This window comes from Hypomesus transpacificus, unplaced genomic scaffold (genome assembly GCF_021917145.1).
Source record: "Hypomesus transpacificus isolate Combined female unplaced genomic scaffold, fHypTra1 scaffold_130, whole genome shotgun sequence".
Lineage (NCBI taxonomy): Eukaryota > Metazoa > Chordata > Actinopteri > Osmeriformes > Osmeridae > Hypomesus > Hypomesus transpacificus.
In genome coordinates, this window is record NW_025813706.1 from 317,092 (window position 1) to 337,803 (window position 20,712).

Below are 20,712 nucleotides of genomic sequence, written 5' to 3' on the forward strand. Positions count from 1 at the left end.
AACGTTTCTTATTCACTTACTATGAATTGTTTCAAGAAGTCTTTCCTTGCTGATGTGCCTGTGGTCCGTCACGTACAAATAGTAAAGGAGTCTGTTCACTTGCCTGTTCTGACAATGACACAGTCTGATTTATCACCTGACCAAGCACTTGACTCAGTTCCTAAAACTTTGTGGGTCACTGGCATGTATGATGTTGGTTTGATCAAGAACTGTGAGCCAGTGGTTATCACTCCAAAGTCTGATTTCCGGCCCTGTCGAAAACAATACCCACTTAAACCTGAAGCTCTTGCCGGTATCAGACCTGTTTTTGAATCTCTGCTCAATGCTGGATCAGATCCCCTTTATTTCCTGTTAAAAAGATTTGTGACGTGGGCCTTCCTGTTGAGTGGCGCTTTGTTCAGGACTTGCAAGCTGTCAATGCTGCCGTGCAGCCACGTGCTCCACACGTGCCTAATCCTTACACCATTCTATCACAAGTCCCACCCACAGCAAGATTCTTTTCTGTTGTTGACTTGGCCAATGCCTTTTTCAGTGTTCCTGTTCATAAGGACAGCCAGTATTGGTTTGCATTCAACTTTGACGGCAAGGCTTACACTTTCACCAGGTTATGTCAGGGCTACTGTGAAAGTCCTACAATCTACAACGAGGCCATAAAGACCAGCCTTGAGACACTTGAATTCTCTCCAGGAACAGTTTTGCTGACCTACGTCGAGGACCTCATGACCTGCTCGCCAACTGCTGACCTGTGCAGAAAAGACACCATCACCTTGCTTAAACATTTGGCCTCAGAAGGCCACAAAGCCAATTTGTCAAAACTGCAGTTTGATAAAGAGTCTGTAACATTTTTGGGACATGTGATCACAGCTGAGGGCAAATCTCTCTCCCAAGAGAATAGCAGCAATTCAAAACATCCCAAAGCCAATTACAAAAAGCAAGTCATGTCATTTCTTGGAATTAGTTCTTACTGTCGACAGTTCATTCAAAATTATGCAATCCTAGAGGCCCCACTCAGTGCACTGCTTCATGGGCAGAGCCTCTCCTCAAATGACAAAGTTACATGGACACCGGAAGCGTATGACAGTTTTTGTGAACTGAAACTAACCCTACAGTCTTCACCCACTCTAGGTCTTCCAGATCCAACTAGGCCTTTCATTCAAGCTGTGGATGAGAAAAATGGGTGCATGACTTCTGTTCTCCTGCAGGAGCATGGGGGAGGGCAACGTCCGGTTGCTTACATCTCTGCTAAACTTGACCCAGTTGCTGCTGGACTTCCGCTTTGTCTGAGAGCTGTGGCTAATGCAGAGAAAGCAGTCATGGCATCAAGAGACATAGTCAGTAATTCACCTCTAACCCTTCTTGTCCCACATGCTGTTTCATTAATTTTGCTCGAAAAGAAAACTTCTCATCTGTCCGCCGCTAGGTGGTTACGTTACAATGCCTCATTGTTGAATATGCCTAACATCACCATCAAGCGTTGTAATGTTCTTAACCCTGCAACCCTTTTACCCACAATTGTGGATGGTGAACCCCATGACTGTGTGCTAACCCTCCAGGAGGCCTGCACTCCCAGACCTGATCTCCAGGAAACACCATTATTCAACCCCGACTTCATTTTGCTTGTGGATGGGTCCGCCTCTCGCGACCCCTCTACGAGTGTTAACAAAGTTGGATATGCTGTTTGTTCTGCACATGACACTCTTGTTTCAGGCTCTCTTCCCAGCCACCTCTCAGCCCAGGCAGCTGAGTTGATAGCCCTAACTGAGGCCTGTCGTCTGGCTGCAGGTAAATCTGTTAAATCTGTCTGACCTACATGAGAATGAGAAAGAGAACCAGAACTAATCTCAGTCCGTTTTAGATCCTTTTTGGGCGACCTCCTACACTGGGGGTGAATGCAGAGGGAAGGCCTTTACCTTCCACCTCTCTCTGTGAGGATGCAATGTTACAGTATTGTAAAAACTTGTCGGTTGTGCTCTCTCAGATTTCTACACAGGTATAAGACGCATTGCCCCAGCCAGCTGAAGGTACTCTACACAACCTTAAGCCAGGTGATTGGATCGTGGTGAAAGATCTGCGCAGGAAGAACTGGAGATCGAAGAGGTGGTTAGGACCGTTCCAGATCCTGCTAACTACACACACTGTTGTAAAGACGGCTGAGAGAGCGACCTGGATCCACGCCAATCACTGCAGAAAGGTTCCTGAGCCTCCCGAGTAACCACACACCTGCCACACACTTACACGGCAGGGCTGCGCTGACTCATCACAGTTCTAGAGTGTACGAAGAACGCTGCTCTGAACTGCACCGGCGAAATACATAATGCACATACACGTTCCAGAGAATACACCCACATATGTTGTCACCAAGCAACCTCCGAGGGACAACGTGGGACCGCCGACCACCATGAGAACATCCGGCAACCGTTCCAGATTAGGTACCATGATGGGGCTGGCCTTGATCCTCACTCTGATCCTATCTCCACTCTTGTGGTATCTCACTCATCGTACAGTATATCAGATGGTGAGACTCACAAGGGAACAGACTGATCAGCGCGTGGCGATATATGGCCCGACCAACATAACGGAAGGCGATTGTCCTGTGACACTCTCATGTCTAGCCAGAATTGAGACTGTTCGATATCTAAGAGTAGTAAAAGATTCTCGCAACATTGCTTATGTTCGTACATACCCACCCGCCTTGACTAAAAGCTTTCAGAACTACAGACGTACTGTACGTGGGGGGAGTTTAGGGACAACCATGAAATTCACAATGTATTTTCCCCGGTTAGGATGGCTGACTCTGGCTGATGATTATTAAGGCCATTGACAGATCTGGGGGGGGGGGGGTCGTAATAATTCCTTCGTTAATAATTCGTTACACAGTTAATTTGTTAATAATTTGTTACATTAAATATTAATCCAAAATGATTCACACCTTCACAAAATTAACAACAACTAACATATCATTTCTGCATTATGCATGTAGCAACGCTAGTGCTAAACAACTATTTAACTGGCCGGCTCCATGACGCCGGGTAAGTAGCTAGCTCTTGAGACTTCTCACCAAAAGAACGAAGGGGAAACTTTGAGTACTGTAAGTGCATCTGGATAAGAGCGTCTGCTAAATGACTAAATGTAAATGTGAGTAAGGTACCTAGCGAAAAGTAGCCTCAACTTTCCTCGACTTTTAGCTACGGCACTAATGCTGAAGGCTCGCTGATATAGCTGTCGGTCTTACTAGAACGGCATATGTATGCATTGTTGCTAAAGTGTGCTGACGTTGTGACTGTGTGCATATGTGAGAAAGATGCATGAGTGACAGAGAGACGGAGGGAGAGCAGGGGAAAGGAAATGCAGCTCAACGAGTACGCTGCGTGTTTTAACCTAAATAGCGATTAAAAAAAAATGTTTTACGAAACGCAATGTGTGGCGGCCGGTGTTGATTCTGTGGCGCACCGCCACAAATTAGTCTGTGTGGGAAACACTGATTTTGGTTCTGATTCCAACTCTGATGATGCCTCGGTCATAGTCTAATTTGTTTTTGATCATGATTGTGTCACATTCTGATTTGTTGGAACGTTTGCCTATTGGTGCTTGGACATTTTAACCTTCTGAATTACGATATTTGCATTTTGGCCTGTATGATAATGTTGATATTACATTACATACTGTATCCTCTGATGACACTTACATTTCTTTGTCTCCTGATAGCTCTGATTTTCCCTTGTCTCCTACCAGTGTTAATTTCGTCGACGAAAACTATGACGAAAAATGTTCGTTAACGACCTTTTTCTCATGACTAAAACGAGACTAAGACGTGACGAAAACGGATCTTTGAAAATAAAAACTATGACTAAATATATTATAACTTTCGTTAACGAGACGAGACGACACGAAAATGTTGGTGGTTGACAAAGTCACAATACTTTTTTTCCCCAAGAATTTTATATTTAGATAGATTCCTCCTCTCTGTTTACTAAGCGCGCTCTCATCTCTACTGCTGTAAGTGGCCGATTCTCGTCAAGTCTCTCGGCCAAGTTTCGCACGAGTTAGAGGCGTGTTCGGGCGAGTGTTATCAACCCATGCAATTGGCAAGATATGTCGTGCTGGTGCTGCTATAACGAACACAGGCAGCACGGTTAATTTAGGTTGTCATCTGAAGAGGCTACATGGTATTTGTGTGGAGACGTCTGCCTCCCCCTCGGATTCAGCTATGGCTACAGTCGGTGGCTAGCTCCACCGGTACCTCTAGCAAGAATAGGAATTCTATATTCTCCGAGAAACAAATCCCTGTTATGTACGACAAAGTAAGACGAGAGATAGCTGAGTCATTAAGAAAAACCTTAAAGTAGGACATGAGTTCAATTTAGTGTGTGGTGTTAAATGAGTGTTTACACAGCAACTTGTGACTGCCAGTAGCCTAATATAGGGGAGACCGGGGTTGGTTGGCACACTTTTCACTGACTGCCATATTTCTCTGGCATAATTTATGATAGAATATTCTAACCAGCAGCAAATGAAACGTTATGGTCTAAGCCATAATTAAATACGTTTACAAGTACACAAATATTTGTTTTAAATGTGGTGATTTGAGATTTAAATCATGTTGTGCATTTGTGCCAACCAGCCCCATCACGGGGTTGGTTGGCACACAATATGGGGTTGGTTGGCACAATGTTAAAATGCTATAGTTACACAAAATGAAGCAAGCAATAGAAACAATTTGAACATTTAATAAAAGAGTGTAACCAATTAATCATTCTATAACATGTTTTATGCAATTTATTAGAAGGAATGTATGTATTAAACCTAAACCTATGCCTAATCCTCAGAATCAGGCAAAAAGACTGAAGAACGGAATGTTGACAACAACATTCTTATTAGACAACATTTAAAAGGGATAATAACCCCAACAGTAGCCTAACAGTAGCCCTCTTAGTAGCCCCTCTCCCCCATCAAACTTATAATACATGTTTTAGCACTTTTTGATTAAATTCCTATATCTTCAAAATCACTGTGCCAACCAACCCCGCTCAAATTTAACCCAATTTTGTGATTAAATTATGTTGGCTATCTACCATCACTCATCACAAACTTTCAAATTTTAAATGAAAATGTAGCTGATTCCTATGTCTATTAACTACATGTAACATGTTTTAAATATCTTTAGCTGACACAGTTTTATAATAAATTCAGTCCACAGACCACTTTTTTACTTTTGATACTATAAAAGTGAAATGTTACCCTCACCAAAACAGTTTGTGATTTTCAGATGTTTTAACATAGTAGATGAGTGCAGGTCGAGAAAACAAACATTTTGATGTTACAATTTTGTTTCTGTGACCTTCAAAACGACCCAAAAATGCTGTGTGCCAACCAACCCCTGTAGCCAACCAACCCCGGTCTCCCCTAGTTTACCATTTTTTACTTTCAGAGAACACATAGCCTACAACAGGAAAAAAGGACTAGTTTAAGGCAAGGTCCAGGCCTGATGTTATGTCTTCAGAGACTTTGTTTAATATGTGAAGTAAAAATTTCACTTGTTAATTGATTATTTGCTGTCTGACAGAGAAATACATCATTATGTAGGCTACCATATTAAATTGCATAGCATCATATTCTTTTGCATCGCACCTCATTGAATCACATCTTGTCAAATCGCACTGCATCGCAATAGGGGTGAATCGTATCGCATTAGTAGTTGCTTTTATGTATCTTTAATGTATCGGATCGTTGGCAGTGCATTGAGATGTGCATTTCATCGTCCTCAGTGATGGAGATGCACATCTCTACTGAGATGGAAAAAAAGGAGTCTAATATGGCTATTAAATGTGACTAAAACTAGACTAAAACTAGACTAAAAATGTAATTAGTTTTCGTCGACTAAAACTAGACTAAAATGTTTTGAGTTTTCATTGACGAACTAGACTAAAACTAAGAAGGATTAAAATGACTAAATGTGACTAAAACTAATAAGCATTTTCGTCTAAAGACTAAGACTAAGACTAAATCAAAAATAGCTGCCAAAATTAACACTGTCTCCTACAATTTGGGTAGTACATCATCAGGCTAGAGTACGTGCTCTCATCAGTTTATCACAACCAACTTTTATTTGGAATATGATTATAATAGGTGACTGTCCTTTTATTTCCATTTTTGTTGGACACCTTTGTGTCTTCTCTGCCCTTCCGAGTAGATGGTAAAAAATTGTTCTGTATATTTTTCTGCTTGCTCAAAAACTCAGAGATGTCTATGCCTCGCAAAAACAGCTTTTGCTTATTCTACTGGTTAATGATGAAGTGTTTTCAACTGTAACAAGGGTAACACATTTGATGTATCCCATGTAGTTGTATTTTCTTTGTTTTATATAATTTTTATGTTGATCAAGGGTTTGATCAAAAGGGGGGAATTGTAATAGAAAATTACTATTCTTTAAGATGTCTATAATATTCTTTGGCCTAGAACAATTATTGCTGAGGTTTTAACTTCTGTAAAAATGGCATAACCTTTTAGCCTAAGACAGTATTGCTTAAGTTTCCGTTTGCTGACAAACGTCTAACAATTTGACTGTTTGACCCTGGTTGTTTTGCCCATACTCCAGGGGTGTTTTTGCTGACCAGTTCTGCTTCTGTCGTCTCAAGCTCTGTTTTTTAATATTGAGCATCTGTATCCAGTTCTGCAACCTATTTCCCTTTTTAACTTTCTGTTATTGAAGAATTCCTCTTTTGATAGACATGAACTATTGAACTAATTATGTAACTGTCTGGAATTACTGTATAAAAGAGTGTTCAGATCATGACACCTTTAGAGAGCCCTTCTACTGCAGACATCATTTATGATACTGTTTTGGAATTGCTCCTCCTTGATTTCAAGAATAAACAGATAAAGACAAATTATTCTGACTTCAGACATTCAATCATAGAAAATTCCACCACAACAGAATGTAGAATATAATTTAGTCTTTCATTCTTTACTATAAACATGTACAAAAGCAATAAATGTGTGATGTGCAACATGATTAAGCAAACATTATTTGTATAGCACACCAAAGCTGTATGACACACAATGCAAATTTGTGTTAAATGTGACCAAAAGGTAAGCGACTCTTAAGAGTTTTATTTTCAAAGACAAATCATCACAGAATATTAAAATTCTTCCTTAGCAAACCTGCCCCTCAGTCTGCCCCTGAGCAACAACTTTGCGCATGCACATTTCAACGCATAGCTGAAACTGGGGTTCCTAAACAGATTTTGCAGGGGTCCCACCGTCTTTCACACAATGGATTTTACCTGAAAATAAGTTACTTCAAAGGTGAGTTTCTTTACAGAAATAGCTTTAAATATATAAACATATTTTCAGAAATTGGATGGGGCATATAGGTTTGAAATTGAGTTGTGACAAAATGGCTGAAAGAAGTGTATTTATGTAAATGTCCAAATTGCCTCAATATTTTTTTTGTTAATAAATCAAATATAATTTTGACTGATTGTTTTTCAAACCTAATAGGGTTCAAGACGACATCAATCTCTAGTACCATAAACAATTTCACCTTGGTATGTCAATATGTGATTGAATTCAATTGAATTGCTCCACAGTGCGCGCGCTCCAAATTCTCACAGACTCATCCTGCCCCTTGACACTAGGGTGACCACCTGTCCCGCTTTGCGTTGTGTCGCACAGCATTTTCACCCCTTGTTCCGCACGTCGCATATTGAAAATGCTGTGCTATACAGCGCAAAGAGGAACAGGTGGTCGACCTACTGACACGCGCGAGCTTGGCGAGACGCACACACATCCTTTCTGGAAATGGTGTGCTGACCAAGCCCCACCCTCACCCTCCTTTCGCTTCCAATTGCAGCTCGCCGTTACGAATATAAATAATTTTTTGGCGGCCATTGTTGTTTTCAACTGGATGAAAGATGTGTCGGAGGCAGCCACGTTCGGTAAGTCCTATTTTTACACATTTTAAGCCAGAATCAATGATTGGGTTCGTGAAAGTACACTACTCTTGAATGATGGTGAAGGTTTGAGCACTTTGAGACCTTTAAATCGTGAGTTTGAAGTGACGGAAACCCGAACTCGAAATGTAGGTAGTTTTTCCCTCTGTGTAATTAGTGAATCATAGCATCTCGGCAAATTCATCAGAAAGGTAGAGGAGGGCAGCTTTTAGGAGAACAAGCGATTCCCCACAGACCTGTCGGCTCAGAATTTTAATTTGGCTCGTGAAAGTCTTTGTAGTAGGGAGACCGCATAGGCTTAGGCGGCAGCCATGTTTTGGTCGCGTCATGTTCATAAGTTCACCATTTTACAGTTCGGTCGACACCAAAAATGTGTTTGTTACCAAACCTCGAGGAGGGAAGCCTTTAGGAGATGTAGGAATTGTGCTTGTAGCCAGATGCTCCGATTATTTTTGTGATTTGTGGAAAACTTGCAAGTGGAGTGAGATTGCGTCCCGGGGGTACATTGTTTTGACCTAGCCTCAGTGACAGACTCGGCTCGCTCACTCACTGGCAGTGTGTAAACGATATTGTAGTTCACTCAATTTTACTCCTAAAACGTCAGGGAGGGCTGTTTTTGTAGACAAGAGTCTGCTGAAGATAGCCAGTATGTAGGATCTTTCAAAAAAAGCCTATTTCATTTGTCATTTTCCTGAGAAAGCGACCTACGTTAGCCAGGCTAGTTTCACTCGGTCAGCGTATTTAAAGGTCTCTGACAGTCACAATCACTGTTTACAGGCAAAGGGCGAGTTGGTCTTTGGTCAGATGTGTATATTGACCAGTTTAGAGCTAAATACTCTTGCCAGAGCCTGGAATCGAGCCAAATGTTTGGAGTGACTTTGCATGGCCGGGTCTCCATCAGTTCAACACATTTGGATTTAAGTTCAAGTCATTGCATTTCACAGTCAAAACTGTAGTTTATGTCAAGTGTCGATGTAAAAAGCTTCATTTTTCACAACTGACATGGATCTTTTCTTCACTTTTACAGGTCTGGAGTGGGTTGCACCAACTAGTCTTTGCTAAGACTGTCATAAGTCCTAAGTCAGTCTTAGTTAAGAACGGTCTTAGGCCCATATCTAACGCCTGTTGCACCAACTGAATTTACGACCAGTCTTAACTAAGAATGAAAGTGCCCGTGGAATTCTAGAATGGAACGTGCGTTGCCATGATACCCATACATTTTTACCATGATGATACCAGGGATGCCAGACGCCTGGCGGAAACGCTGCTTGACAGCAATTGCCTCGGCCTCGTTAGGCAAGTTGACATAATGCGGTAGGCGGCGACTCAGTGCCAGCGAGACCCTACGAATAACTCTACGAGCTGTAGATTTATGCACGCCGATCATGTCCCCCACGGTGTTTTTAAATGCACCGTTTGCATAAAACCTCAGTGCAATTAAAAACTGTAACGTTGGCGTCAGGGCAGCATTTCGGTCTGCCTGAAAGCGCAAATCGTCGGACAGTTCGTCCACTAGAGAAAAAATCTCAACCCTACTGAAACGAAACCTCTGAAATAACTCCTCATCATTGTACATATCCAGCGGGTTAGTTCTGTCTCGCACTACTCTCTCACGTCTTAAAGCGCGTTCATTATACAATCTATAAATTAGACGCGCCATTGTTATAGGCTACTTGTTGTTTTAGCTGCACTCAACAGTTTTGTGAAAATCAGCCTACTATAGAAACCAACACAGAAAACGTTCTGTTTTAACATAAGACTCCTCTCCACAGGGCGTAACATTTAGGACTAGACTTAGGGAAAAAGCAGCTTAAGTCAGCGTGGTGCAACAGGCGCAACATCATTTTAGACATAGAACGTTGAGTTATGCCAGTCTTAGTTTAAGACTGGTCCTAAATCCTGTTGGTGCAACCCGCTCCTGGAGGGTCATGCAGAGGCCTGCTCAACAAAAAATACGGAGTGTAACAGAGGATGCCCCGCAGCCTTCACCCCCACCAGTTTGCCTACAGAGCGAACAGATCCACAGGAGACGCAGTGGCGGCAGCACTCCATGCCGCTCTGTCACACCTGGAGCAGCAGGGGAGCTGTGTGCGAATGCTCTTTGTGGATTACAGCTCTGCATTCAACACCATCCTCCCACACAAGCTAGTGATTAAGCTGGGGGACCTCGGGCTCCCTTATACCACATGCAGGTGGATCAGCGGCTTCCTCTCTGGCCGCAGACAGTCAGAGTTGGCCATCACACATCCACAGCCCTTAGCCTCAGCACTGGCTCCCCCCGGGGCTGTGTGCTCAGTCCCCTGCTCTACTCCCTCTACACACATAACTGCACCACTGTCCATCACAGTAACACCATTGTAAAGTTTGCAGATGACACCACAGTGGCATGGTTTATCTCTGGGGCGGATGAGCCCACCTACAGAGAAGAAGTGGAGCGGCTGTCGAATTGGAGCACGGCCAACAACCTTCTCCTTAACACTGCAAAGACAAAATAACTCATAATAGACTACAGGAGAAAGAAGACTGAGATCACACCATTGACCATCAGCCGGATTAGTGTGGAGAGGGTGGCAGACTTTTGCTTCCGGGGGATCCACATACAGGACAGCCTATCCTGGAGTGTGGACACCTCTGAGCTGCTGAAAAAGGCCCAGCAGAGACTGTCCCTCCTAAGAATACTCAGGAATTGAAGAGTAACATCACACAAAGACTGCTGGTGTTCTTTTACCAAGCCTCCATTGAAAGTATACTCACATACTGCATAGGCATTTGGTATACCAGCTGTACAGTGGCTCAGAGGAAAATGCTCCAGAGGGTCATCAACACCGCTTAAAAGATTGTTGGCTGCCCTCTCCCCGCACTGGGAGACCTACACAGATCCCGTTGTCTCAAAAGAGCCCAGAACATCATAAGACACTTCACATCCTGGGCACTCCCTGTTTAAAATGTTGCCGTCAGGCAGACGGTACAGATCAATCAAGGTAAGGACAAGCAGACTCAAACACAGTTTTTATCCAACTGCAATAACCACTGTCAATGCTGCCAAAAAATAATGTGCACAATGTCATGTTATGTTTTATGTGATGACTGTGGATGAATGACATGGGTGTGTTGTTTATGGTACTGTCTCAGGTATAATTATTCTGATTTATTAGTTATTGTTGTTTATTTTAGTACTTTAGTAATTTTATCTTTTTATAATAAAATTTTATTTTATTATACTTTTATTAATTTTTAGGCCAATGAATGTTGCACTGACTGGAAGCACTTTAATTTCGTTGTACCTGTGAGAATGACAAATAAAGATCTATCTATCAGGATGCAACAGAGGATGCTGTGAGCAACACAGACCCCTTGCTGGACTACCCCTCTCTAGCTGGACAGCTTCTCTTCAGCCCTGACCCCAGGATGGCTTCATCCAGCTGGCCTGCTCTGCCTGCCTGCAGGCTCTGCTTGCCACTGCCTGCCAGCCCTCCAGAGACAGACAGTACAATACAAAATGGCTGAAAGGGGTGTATTTATGTAAATGTTCACATTGCCTCAAATCTTTGTGATACTGATTATTTATTTAGTTAAACAGGTGTCCAGGTACTCCACAGTATGACTAGCTGTATAGTCAAAATAGTAACGGTAATGTTTCATTCTGAGGGGATTCCTACACAATAGCTAAATCTGGCTCTTTTTTCATTTAACTGGCAAGTTTTCCTTTTACATGGTAGTTGCTATGGCTCAGGGTTATTGACAATTGCGATGGACATTTGAGAATGAATACACCCAAAGCTGCTAGAATGTAGTAAATATTTATTGAATATAGCTTTTTGCAGAAAGGACCTGACACACACAGCGTACATTGGGTAGTCTGTCGGCATCTGATGAAACGTTCTCCAGAGACAGGCTTTTTATACATGGAGATACAGCTGTAGCCACCTGCACACATCAGTGTCTTGTTCATATTATTAGCACAAAGTATCAAAACACAAGGCTACAGTTTTCTCAGAAACTTTCTAGAAAGTCACTAAATTATATATATATTCACTACAACAGCTTGATTGATGGAAAGATTACAATTTCTTGTTTAGAACAGACTAAGTCAGTCTTTTCAAAGGTATGCAATTTACTTAAATGTTTAGTTTAATTGTTCATTTTATAGTTAATTGCCTTTCATAATTAACAACTATAAAAGTCATGATTTGCTTGCTCTATAGAAAGTCAACACAATTGATCGTTGGTTTCACTTGTTGCTTGTCTACCCTTTTGGTTTGCCATTTACTATGTAGTCTACTGTTGGTATTATAGGCTTGTGTGCTGTCAGTTATGTGTTTACTGCCTTTTTTCTTACTGTGCTGCCACATGCCAAAGAAAAATGTAATGTATGCATTTGATGAATAATAAAGTTTTGTTGTTTTACTATGTCTGCCATTAAATCCATAGACATAATAAAGAATGTCTATGATTAAATCATTAAGTGACCTAAAAACAGGTGTGAAGCCTGGTCATTTCCGGTTATTTTCTGCCACGAGGTACGAAGGCAAACAAACATCTTAAGAGAAGCAACTACTAAATCAAAGTAAGTCATCACAAATGATGCATACAACTTAAATATATTATATATATATAGTCAACAGTGAATGAGTTTGTTAGGCTACTAGCGTAAAGTTAAGTTTGGTAATAATTTCAGTAGACCCTAACCGTTGTTTGGCGAGAACGAGAACTGAACGTTATGAGCTAGCCTAGCCTAGCTGTTGTTAGGTTCAGTTTTTCATGTTTTTTCCGCAAGATGATACAATCTCAACGTTTTATATGTTAAAGATATAATTGAAAGGGGCACATAGTAGTACAATACACATTTATTGAAGGGTAGTGAGTTAGGTAGTCTGCGTTAGTCATTAAACGGAGTAGGATACCTGTTTAGTAGGCTTTGCATACACATGTGCCATCGAAACCCAGAAACCACAGAGCCCCCGATATATCAAACCCCAATTTACCCCCTGATTGTAACTTATGTCATAGAGTTATATCCATGATTCAGACTGTAGCCTGTTGCAACATTTCTTAAACGGTCTTAACAGCAGAGGTATTGTAGTCTAAAGGGAATGGATCTCAATTGTTTCGTTACCCGGGCTTGCATGATTAAGTTAATGACTCGTGTATAGCGTTAGCTAGCTTGTAGCCGTGGAGTGCATTTCATTAACACAGTGAATGAACTAGTTAGTACCGTTTAACCAACACGGTTGAATATAGTAGGTTTAGTTTGATTTGTTGCCAACGTGGGACAACTGCACAAGACTTCTCAGACATCACTCATGGTTCCCAACAGTTGGTGTGTAGCAGAGAGGATAGAGACACTGACTTGTAACCTTACGCTCGTGAGTTCAAATCCCAATTCAGCCTATTGTTGTTGGCCAAACATGAAATCGTTTTGCTTCTACATTGTACATTTTTATAATATTTTGCCATTTTGAGGAGGAACCCGCATCGCTGCTTGCAGCAATATTTTTAGATGTGATTTTTTTTAAATGACTTGTATAGCCCCTTTTCACACGTGCGATTATGTTAATAGAACACTAACTTATTTTGTGCTTCATTGTCAGGGCCAACAGACAGGACCTGTAGCGGAGACTGGCAGAAGATTTTAATTCACTGTTTGGCACTTTGTTTGAAATAAAAGGACTGAATGTTACATGGAAATGCTGCCTTGTTTATGCTTGAGTTAGGCTACACCACACAAACAGTCCTCCTAAAGTTGGCTACCCTGTAACCTATTGTACAAGAACAAGTAGCATTTTGGGCAAATGAGGTCTGCATATGAACCGCCCCAATATAAACAGTAGAATTGAGAAATATAGGTTACTTAATTGACGTTGCGGTTACGGACTGGCAACGTCACAAAACAACGTTACTAAGAGGTCGCGGTTACAGACTGACAACGTCGGAAAATAACGTTGCCATGACGTCGCGGTTACGGACTGGCAACGTCACAAGATGACGTTGCGGCTACCTTCTGGCGTCCCACAGATGCACGGTCCTGTCACGCCAAATAGTGTCCTAGGGCCAAATAGTGTCCTACCTGACGTCACAATGCCGTTCCGAAGCAAGGACGCGTCCGTCGCTATGCCGACCTTAAATTCCTGACATTCCTGAGATGGCTGCGCGTGCAGGGAGAATACTATACGCTTTGCCTACCCGGTCGGCTAAAATCGATGCGAAATAAGGTATTTTTTCGACAAAAAATGTACCAACTAGCTCAACATAGAAGGCAGTTGTTTAATAACCTTTGTAATATTTTAAATAAATAAAAATAATAAATAAATTGCAATTTAGAAGCGACCACCTAGCAACCAGAATAGCAACCAGGATAGTTTCCCGCTGCTGGCACGCGCAGCCATCTCAGGAATGTCAGGAATTTAAGGTCTGCATAGCGACGGACGCGTCCTTGCTTCGGAACGGCATTGTAACGTCAGGTAGGACACTATTTGGCCCTAGGACACTATTTGGCGTGACAGTCCCGCCACGTCGCCAAAGACGTTGCGGCAACGTATGTTTGGTCCTTGAGTGACGTTGCGTAAGGGTAATGCGCTAGCTCTAGAGTCTTTGAAATTCAGGGCTAAATCAACTATTTTGGGACAAGGTTTCCTAACAGTTCTGAACATTTATTTTCACCTATTCTTTTGCGGGTGATTTGTGAGACGCTAAACTTTGATAGTAGGCCTATCCCAGATAGCAGCTTATTCCGCGCCGGATCTGGCTGAGTTCCGGCAGATCCGCGTAACAGTCGCATCCGTTTTGCGGATCCATTCCAGATCTGATACAAATGCTACATTCTAAGTGTCATTTTACGGAACTGGCCCGTTTTTGGAACGGATTCGGACATTTCTCTATCATTAATTGTACACTTAAATTTGCTCAGTCTATTCTCGTCATTGACGACGTCTTAATCGAGTTTCAAACTCCTTCCACACATTCCCAGACATGAAAAGTATTGGACATCGAGTGTTCAAAAGACAGCTTGCATATTTAATAGTCTACCTACGTTAATAACATTGTAATTTAGCCGACTCTTATCCAGTAATAACCTGTGTCATCGGAACATTTTCCTTAACCCTCATTGTGTGCTACACTTTGTATTGTAAGACAATGTCAATGGTCACACTCATAGGCCTACCTGCATTCATAGCCTTCACCCTGATATACACAAGGCCAATTATACACCATTCTACCCCATAATACAACATCAGAAACCATGGTTGGCAAATTCTGTGCAGCCACATGTGGGTGCTTAAACAATAACACACAATTAGCACCACAATGTGTGATTAAAAAGTCAGTTTATGGATAATGGCCAAGACTACAACTTAAGGCCACTTAGGGGCTGCTATACAGACTTAAAACTGTATATGCCTATAACTAGCTGACGCGCTTTCTTCTACCGTACGCCGCTCCGTAGCTGGCAGTTGAAATTACTGACTCCTTGTTGTCCGTGTTTTGATGGCCCTTTATTGATCACAATGTTCTTCCATTGAACATGCAAGTACATGTGTCCATCAAGCTCCATCAACAAACATTTTTACATTCCCATGAGTGTTGCGATGTGTGCAAATTGATGCGAAATATAAACCAATGAAAATGGCTCTTACATAAGGGATGCAAAACCTGTGCAATATCAAGCCAGTCAACTGCATTAAACTTGTAAGATGGCAGATGTATTGACAGTCATGAGACATGAGAGAAGCCCTCTGGAAATTGTAATGAGGATGTGCAATTATAATAGGGAGGCTATATGGATTGATAACATTGGATAGTCAATGACACACCAGCCAGGTTGTCACCAAATTGCCTACCGTGCTAATTTTTTTTTAACATAACTTTGTAAAACATTTACGTAACCAAGCACGACTACACCATCTGATTTCACTTTGTGGGTCCCGTTTAATAAAGAGCAGCAACTCAATTGTAAAATCAGCTGGTATAGTGGTTGTTTGAATGAAAACCCACTCTTGGCACTTGATTGCTGTACACAATTGACAAATGAGTTGAAACAACAGCTATATTTGTGGAATGGAGAATGGTTGTTATAGCAGGAAGTAAGAAGAAGCACACAGAAGTTCCCAACACTGTTGATGATGGGCAGCAGATCACCACGAAGAATCTTCAACGCTCTGCTCACTGGAAAATAAAAGTAGTAAGTACATTTAGTCATTTAGCAGATGCTCTTACAGAAACAGCCAAGAAAATTTAACTCATCTTGCTACAGAACCATGTTAAATATTTGCTCATTACATGCTAAATAAGAGTCACCATAAACAACAACCCACTGGCCATCAGAACATAACATTAGAAGAGGAGGAGTAATCCAACAGGCCTACTCTGGTAATTAAGGAGGTGTTTAGTTGGTTAAATAGCCGAGCTAGCTCATGACTTCAAGGTATTTTTGACATAATTTGACATTTGCTGTTAGACTTTTAGAAGTGCATGCCAACTATCATGCTTATAAGCATTCACTTTTGCAGTATACCGATAGACCTCTTATATTACTCTACATCCCAAACTGTATATAAAAACAACGTTAAAACGGTACAAACAAGTACTGTAAATGTTTTTGTCCAGTTATAATCAACAAGCGGCAAGCTGATCGCACGAGATGGCTGTCTCGTGAATTTGTGGCTAAACATTCGGACAAAAGCCGTTATTTGGGGCAGTTTGTTAGAGGACACCAGCAAACTAGGTCGTCTAACGATACAGTACCAGCTTTTGAAAAGTAACGTTGAGTAAGTAGATACAGTAAGTTTATAATATTCTTGTAACTAAAAATGACTAAATGTAAGTGTACATCTCATTATACAGTGCATATACTAGCTGCTGTAGCTAGATGGCGCTAGCAATATAGCTACATCCAATACGATCCAGTGGTGTGCTCTGTTAAATTGTTAGAGCTAAGCTAACGCTATTTCTACTGGCCGGGCATGCCTCTTTATGGATAGACCTGTAGCTACTAACTTGTTATATGTATAAGCTATATACATAGTAACCAATTGGTCGGTCCATTCTACAATTTAAAAAGCTAATGTAAAACCACGACTGGGAGAACTGCTATAAAATAAACCAGTAGCTATAGTACTAGCTCAAGCTACTAGGTTAATGTAACTACTGTACAAGTTAGCTCTAGCTTTGTCTACTGTAGCTCGGTCCTACTAACGGAACATTAGCCAGATTTGCCATAGTTTGCGAGCTACGACACAAACGTAACAAATACACTGTGTTTCATCATTTTAATTAAATATGACTTGTTGCACATGTTATTTATATTATTATATTATCACGCTTACCTCGATGTTGAACAGTTCTCTTCAACGTCGCTGTCCGTTGCTCATTTTTATGGAGGACCAAACCTGCCAAAAAAAATAATAAAAATAAAAATTAAAAATAAATGAATAAATGTATAAATAAATGTACTCATACATAAAAAACATGTAAATATATAAAAATAAGTGTATGAAAAAATATTAATTACGTATTTATTTATTTACATGGCCATTTATTTCTGTATTTATTTATTTTTGTATTTATTTATTTCTGTATTTATTTATTTATGTGTACATTTATTTCTGTATTTCCTTGTCCTTAAGCTAATGAGGTAAGCTGTCAATCAATGTATGTCACGGTGTCACCTTAACCCCATTGGTTGATTGGTATCAGAGTGCGAAGATGGACTTTCCATGCCTGGGGTTGCTATGAATACCTTAGTAAACAAAAGACTGCACACACGCAACAGATAGCCAGAGATTTGAGAGTTTTGACTAGCTAACCTTGCTAAAAAAAGTGCTAGTCAAGATGTTTTACTTTTTTGCGTTGAGGCTCTGGATACCAATTGTACCATTTAGCTGCATGCAGAGTCATAAAAAGAAAGAGTTGCATCAATTGATTGGCTTTACGTTCATGGTACTGCACTGTAGGATAGTTAGAACTAGAGTAGGGAGGACAATAGAACGCGTAATTTTTGGCCTAGGCTAACCAACTGTCAAATACTGTGGAACGCCGGTAGCAAACGCATTAAATCGAATGCTAAGTTAGCCTGAATGTAGCTAAGAACGCCACTGAGAATTCTGGCACCGGAATTTTAAGGTCCACGTCCTTTTCTTAGCTCTATAACTAGCGACTACTATCGAGATATTAAAAACAAACATGCCAGTTAACATGTAGACACTTACCCCTTAATGCTATCAAATGTTGGTTGCAATACATATTGAGGAAGTGTGTGAAAATAATGTTTATCGTTTTTGCTGCTTTGGCTACCTTTCATAGAAGGTCGGCACCACCGGGAGACATATCTTAAATGAAAGAGTAGGTTGTTTTCTTCAAAATAAGGTATATTTAGTCAATTTTAAAACATATACATTTTGAGAAAAATCAAGTTGAAGACATGTTGCTGAAAATCCCATAGGAATGCATTGAAATCTGAACGTTCTATTGAGAAAAAGGTTGGTTTTTCCCTTGTAACTTTTTCCCACATGTCGGCACCACCCTGATACTTCCTGGAAAGCAAGGTTACGTAGAAAGACGTCATCAGTCAAATTTTAAAGAAAATCGAAAGACATACATTTGGTGTTTTGGCTCCCTGAATGCGTCTTTCAGAAACCTGTGACGTCAGACGTTTTGAGCCTCTGTAACTCCCGCGCTTGACTCATGCTAGGCCGCTTCCAATGCTCACATCAATTGATCGACATCGTTTGTGTCCTACTAGCCTTTTTATATATACCCGTATGTGGAAGCAAGTATCGGTCATGGTTACTGGTTTGAAAGATAAATATTTTTGACACTTTACATGCATCTTTTCAGTGTGCAGAACAAAAAACCAACATTGATGATATAAAAACCACTCTCTTGGTGACTTAAAAAAAAAAGTTTCTAAAAAAGAAGTTTCTATCGAAATGATTCATGGTCGTGATATGCAAATGTTGTTGTCACGTAGCACCAATCGGAACCAATCATTACCTTTTTGTCTGTCAGGAAATGCAAATCTATTTTTAAAAAAAGCGCGAATATTCTTTTTTTCCAGCAATCAATTTTGCAAGACAGGAAATTCTATGGCAGATAAAAAGACAAGAACTACTGAAATTGCATTCACAGGTGAGGGGGAGCAACACATGGCCACTTGCAAAAGTTTTGGTATGATTTTAGATCCAAATAGTCTTAGGGTTTGTGGTAAATTACCATTAGAAACATTAACAAATGGGATCATGATCGACATTATCACGCTTTGTCACACATTAGTATTTCAAATGCCAGTGCACCTTGTAACGTTTAATATAATTAAAAATGACTTTAAACTCCACAAGCATTGAAAAGATGTAACTTTACCGGACAAAATGACCAATTTAAATGACCAAATACTGTAGGCCTACTGGCAGGGCCGCCCATAGAAATGGCTGGACCCCTGAAAAGGTCCAGTGAATGAGCCCCCCCTAATAGGTCTTTAGGCTACTTATATTAACGCATGTACGTGTGTGCTCTCTCTCTCTACATTAAACATATGTAAACAGAGAGATACTTACTCAGCGATGGGTGCTACATTATAGAAAAACAAATACATCTTTATACATAAAACTTAAACATAAAGTTTAATAAATATAACTGAGAGGCCTTAACAACTTGTGTGGTGCCGGGCCAGACACACACACATAAAAATAAGAATTTGACATACTGAGATCTGCTACACTCACACCACATTTTCTAGTATAAAATGCAATTTACCTGCCTTCATCTTTGCCTATTATACAGCTATCTTCCTTTTCTTTCTGGATGCAAAGTCTTTTATAATGTATTTAAAGTCAATTTGTTTAGCCATTTCACACTCAATGGCAAGTATTGTGATTGAGCCTCTCCTGGCTCATTGTGGAGCGCAAGACTTTGAGTTTACTTAAGGACCTTTCTCCTCCTGCCACAGTTAATTGGTTAAGGTAAAGTGCAGAATATCCTCAGAGCAATGAGCAATGCAAAACATGCGCTTTCTCAGTGTCAGCTTTGCTCAAACTAGCTTCCTCTTGGTTAGCATCGTGGCTACTGCTGCTCGTCTCTGCCATAGATATATCGATGGTTTCTGCAGCCTGGCTGGGAGCATCTTTCGAAGTTGACTGGAGAGCAAGCAACAACAACCATTATCTAGCGGCTAACTTGGTCTAGCGTTATGTTGTGTAGTCTGTCCTGTACCCTGACTGTTTAATAATCAACACTTGGTCCAACCCTGCGTTCGCACCACTCGTTGACTTCACCGGTTAAGTCAACAATACAATGTTTATGTTTGCTTTTTTAAGTAGGCCCTAATCGTGAGTATTTCAGTTCAAAATAAAATTGGTTATAATTTCTTAAAATATTTAGGGACGAACATGATTATTGCTGGCATCGCGGCTGGGCCCTACCACGGCAGGGCCCCAGAAAGTTTTCCCATATATGGGCAGCCCTGCCTACTGAACATGTATTAGCAATGAATGATAGGTGTAGAACGCTTGTTATAAGCTTAGCGAGTGGCAGGCAGACAGCAGGCAGTTTATGAAGGGTCACTCTGTTTGAGGATGTAGACATCCACAGAGGACCCATCTTAGATAAGTTGTTGGAGTCAACGTCAGAAGAGTTTGATGCTATGACTCAACAAGTTCTAGAACTTGTATTTGCTAGTTTAGTGAAAGTTTGCTGTAGGTTGGTAGCGGACCACTTGGAACAAGGACGGTATGATGATGTGTCTGAAGATCAGTATCATGTCCTCAGA

At 40.9% G+C, this 20,712-nt stretch overlaps 2 long non-coding RNA genes across 3 annotated transcripts; one reads left to right on the forward strand and one right to left on the reverse strand.

Annotated features, from left to right (window-relative positions):
• Nucleotides 1-9,567: 9,567 nt before the first annotated feature.
• On the forward strand, nucleotides 9,568-12,413 carry LOC124488271. Its single transcript, XR_006958612.1, has 2 exons — nucleotides 9,568-10,933; nucleotides 11,271-12,413. It is a non-coding gene; the product is annotated as an uncharacterized LOC124488271 (long non-coding RNA).
• Nucleotides 12,414-14,931: 2,518 nt separating this feature from the next.
• Nucleotides 14,932-18,488, reverse strand: LOC124488273. 2 transcript variants are annotated; one of them, XR_006958613.1, is made up of 3 exons: nucleotides 18,158-18,197; nucleotides 17,276-17,338; nucleotides 14,932-16,115 (listed from the first exon to the last, which is right to left on the reverse strand). It is a non-coding gene; the product is annotated as an uncharacterized LOC124488273 (long non-coding RNA). The 2 variants fall into 2 exon arrangements; XR_006958614.1 differs by lacking the exon at nucleotides 18,158-18,197 and adding an exon at nucleotides 18,243-18,488 and having other exon boundaries at nucleotides 14,933-16,115.
• Between the last annotated feature and the right edge of the window lie 2,224 nt (nucleotides 18,489-20,712).